The 4,505-nt window shown below is 31.3% G+C and overlaps 1 long non-coding RNA gene across 3 annotated transcripts; it reads left to right on the plus strand.

Moving 5' to 3' along the window:
* The first annotated feature begins 446 nt into the window (after positions 1 to 446).
* LOC105778400 (uncharacterized) lies at positions 447 to 3,263 on the plus strand. 3 transcript variants are annotated; one of them, XR_008189732.1, is made up of 5 exons: positions 447 to 714; positions 817 to 963; positions 1,096 to 1,147; positions 1,787 to 1,887; positions 2,957 to 3,263. It is a non-coding gene; the product is annotated as an uncharacterized LOC105778400 (long non-coding RNA). The 3 variants fall into 3 exon arrangements; XR_008189731.1 differs by having other exon boundaries at positions 448 to 714; positions 828 to 963; XR_001128706.2 differs by having other exon boundaries at positions 450 to 963.
* The last annotated feature ends 1,242 nt before the right edge of the window (positions 3,264 to 4,505 follow it).

Consider the following 4,505-nt stretch of genomic DNA (forward strand, 5'->3'; position numbering starts at 1 on the left):
TTCCACATCGAACATCTAGCATAATAGTTATATTTTAGTTAAGAAGAAATATCTCTAATAAAATGGAGGTTAAATCGAAAATAATAATATAAAATCATGATTAACATTTCAATCTTTATTAGAAATAGTAATTAACATTAGATAATTCTAACTTAATAATTAATTGCAGCCATTTAATCATTTTTTTCTTATTAAAATATATGATATTTATTTTGAGAGTACTTGATTTTTTTATAAAAATCCAATTTATAAAAATAGTAATAATAAATGTTTTAAAAATTACTTAACTAAAAATTTTTAGTAGACAAAATAAAATATTTTTAGCAAAATAAAACAGTGTCGTTTTGTTTAAAATGAAATATTTTTGTGGCGTTTTTATGAAAAACGCAGCAAAAGATAAGCAATAGCGACGTTTTTAACAAAAACACCACAAAGTTAATCAAAATCCCGCTCACCCAAAAAATGATTTTTTGTTACCCGCTCATTACCCCCTCTTCTTCTCATCTCTGTCGTGTGCCCTAAATCACCAAATAATAGTTTGTTTTTCTTTAGTTGAAATCCCCCAAATTTCCCATTTCCAACAATACCAGTCAATACACCTACACCAATCACACTTCTTTTTCCTTTTCATTTCACTGCACTGAAACCCTAGATGAGAAGAAATCAGAGGAAGAGGAGTTGAAAGATAAAGAAAACGAAGAGGGGAGTGAGGAGGTTTTTAATTATTGATCTTTTTTAATTATTTTCCTTCTAATTAAGGGTGGTGGCCTGTCGTTCCTTGCAATTTATAGATTTTTTTCTAATGGTTGATTCTAGCTTTCTTTTAGGTTGCAAGACACATTGGATCGCCTGGCAGCAAAACTAGAGTCAGTGTATAAAGCATCAGGGGGAAAAAAGATAAAGATCATAAGTCATTCTATGGGGGGTCTTCTGGTAAAATGTTTCATCGGCCTTCACAGTGATGTAAGCTATCTATTGCATCTCCTATCTCCTCCTTTTTCTACTTTACTGTGCTCTTTATCCTTGTTTTTTCCCACACGAGTTCTAGTTTCGTGTTCTATCTCTTTGTGATGCAATGCTTCTTTTCTTGTACAGGTTTTTGAGAAATATGTGAAGAACTAGATTGCGATTGCTGCACCTTTTCGGGGTAAATGGTCTTTATAACTTGAGTATCATGTAAGATTATAGTTTCAGATCATTTGTTGCCCAAAAGGAAGCTGCAAAATAATACAACAATACCTGAATTAAACAAATTCTATTTTAAAGGTCACATAAGACGTATTATAATATTTTCTTCGAATCATACGATGTTGAATTTTTTCCATTGCATTTCTTGATCTACTAAAATCTAAAAATTGGTCAAAATATTGGGTTTATAAGGGAAATTACTGTACAGACTATAGAGTAATGAATCCTAGGAAGAGCTTTTTTTTCTTTTTTTTAACAAAAATTACAAAATATATATTTGTTCAAGCACCCCAGGCATTTCCAAGTGAGGATTATCTCTGATATGTTTCATTAGAAGCTATCTTAAGATTAGTCACGATAAGTCTAGGACAATGTAGTTCTATCAAACAATGGCATGCAGTTCCCTTGATGTTCATCTTTTTCCTTATATATGTTCCAAGGTGATTTCTTATAAGCAGGTTTTGAAATATTTAAGTTTCTCCAATTAATAGTACACTGGAACTGTCAGTTGAATCACTTCAAAAGAACTTCATATGCTCAATAGCTGGTTTTATTGAGTCAAGTTGCTTATTGAGTTGCTATTGAAATGATTTGACAGGTGCACCTGGATATATTGCTTCTACCTTACTAAATGGAGTGTCATTTGTTGAAGGGTGGGAACAGAACTTTTTCATTTCAAAGTGGAGCATGCATCAATTAGTATGTGATTATGTTCTAATTACTTTTTTCATTTTCAGCATTTCTACTTAGATGCCAACGAGGGCATGGATAGTCTGTTGACATGCCCATTAATTTATGAATGTTTTATTTAATATTTTTATCGTTATTATTATGTAAATTATGAGTAAATATTTGATGCCACAATTTTTGTCATGTTTTTGTGACGCAATATGGTTTGAGTTCCATTTTATGAAAGACATGAAAAACAAAATACTAGATACTATTAAATTGAGTTCTATTTTATATTGGCGTTTTTAAGAACTTGGGAAACATCAATGACCTTTCTTCTAAGGACCATCCAGGATATTATGTGATAAGCAGCATTGAATGTTGTTAATTGGTATGTTTAAGTGCTGCAAATTTAAGTGTTTAAATGCTGTAAATTGAAGTGTTTAAGTGCTGCAAATTGAAGCGTTTAAGTGCTGCAAATTGAAGTGCTTAGTTGTTGGAAATTGAGATGTTTTATCGCTGTAATTGAGGTGTATAAATGTTGTTAATTGATATCTTTAAGTGCTGCAAATTGAAGTGTTTAAATGCTGCAAATTGAAGTGTTTAAGTGCTGCAAATTGAAGTGTTTAAGTGCTGGAAATTGAGATGTTTTATCGTTGTAATTGAGGTGTATAAATGTTGTTAATTGATATGTTTAAGTGTTGCAAATTTAAGTGTTTAAATGCTGTAAATTGAAGTGTTTAAGTGCTGCAAATTTAAGTGTTTAAGTGCTGCAAATTGAAGTATTTAGTTGCTGGAAATTGAGATGTTTTATCGTTGTAATTGAGGTGTATAAATGTTGTTAATTGATATGTTTAAGTGCTGCAAATTTAAGTGTTTAAATGCTGTAAATTGAAGTGTTTAAGTGCTGCAAATTGAAGTGTTTAGTTGCTGAAAATTGAGATGTTTTATCGCTGTAATTGATGTGTATGAATGTTGTTAATTGATATGTTAAAGTGCTGCAAATTGAAGTGTTTAAATTTAACTTGTTTTAGTTTATGTGCTATGTGATGATTGTGTTTTAAAATTTAACTTGTTTTAGTTCCTTACATTCTTATAGGATTCACACTCAAGGAGCAAGAAACATCTCAGCAACTCATTGGGATCGAGCAGTCAAAATTCAGAATCAAGTGACACACAAGAGCTAGATTTGGAGCTTAAACTGTCACTGTAATCAGTAATTTTTTTGCTACTTTAAATGCATGCTCATGGAACTACATTTTATGCTTTCCTAGAATTGTAAGTTCAAATAAGTTGATATGAACTAGTTTCAATTTTTTTTTTTTAAATTTCAAAGGAATGTTATGTAATCAAAGGTAATTTGACTTGCTACATGAGATATAGTGAAAAACATTTATCTTCTTGTTCATGAATTTTCATTTTAATACGTCTTCATATTAAATTATACATTTTTTAATTGGTGGAATCTCACATTTGCTGTTGCTGCAATCTCTAACCGAAGAATGGAGCAGTTCTAAAGGATTTGCTTAAGCAAGTAAAGGGATTGACATTTTTATAATAATTTAGGATAGGAATGGAGCAAATCCAAAGAATGGAATAGCGTTTTTATAATTTTTTTATAATTTTTTGTGACCTTTAGTGGCGTTTTTTGGGGAATGCGCCGCTAAAAGTCCTGATCTTTAGCGGCGTTTGTGGGAAAAGCGCCGCTAAAGGTTCTGGTCTTTACCGGCGTTTGTGGGTAAAGCGCCGCTAAAGGTCCTAATCTTTAGCGGCATTTGTGGAAAAAGCGCCGCTAAAGGTCCTGGTCTTTAGCGGCGACGCGATCTTTAGCGGCATTTTTTCCGGCGCTTATCAAGGTGCCGCAAATACTTTTAGCGTCGCTAAAAAGCGCCGCTAAAGGCCTAAAAAAGCGCCGCTAAAAGCCTGTTTTGGTGTGGTGTATTAATCTTTATACCCATTACGTTAACGAAGACGTATAAATCGAATCCACCTTTTTCCTCCAATATGTAACCTTTGGAAATTCATGAATGAGGTATTGTTAGAAAGAAATTAGTGGTATATATGAGAAAGAAATTTGTGGTGCAAGAAAGAAAATAGACAACAAAAAAAAAAAATAAAGCGAGATTTATTGTTCTTTTAAGGTTTTAATATTTTAATTTTGCCTCTACGATACAACAACTCTTAAAACAACAAAATAAAATGAGAAAAATAATAATATTGAATTTTATATATAGGCACATTGTTTTTTTTTATCAAAAATAATGTTATTTGGTATGTAACTTTCCAGAAAAATTATGTTTATTCTAAGTCTTTTTTGAAATTATTCGAATAAGTTTATTTAGATACAAATAAAAATTTAGTATAATATTTCAAGCCCTCGTCTTTTAACCTTTCACACCTGTAAGTATAACATAATAGATAACATCATCCAATGGACTAAACATCTAACTCAAATTATTAAGAATTTCTATTTAAATTTTTTAACATTGCAAAACAGGGAATGTATTACAAGGTGATGACATCCAGCAATACCAATACTTTCACTTCTTGAGTGTGGATACTACAGACATCAAGCAACAAACACGGCCTCCCAGACGATGGATGCAATGCTAGATTTCTTTACTGTATGTCCTTGGAAATAAAGGGTA

This window comes from Gossypium raimondii, chromosome 10 (genome assembly GCF_025698545.1).
Source record: "Gossypium raimondii isolate GPD5lz chromosome 10, ASM2569854v1, whole genome shotgun sequence".
In the NCBI taxonomy this organism is placed as follows: Eukaryota; Viridiplantae; Streptophyta; class Magnoliopsida; order Malvales; family Malvaceae; genus Gossypium; species Gossypium raimondii.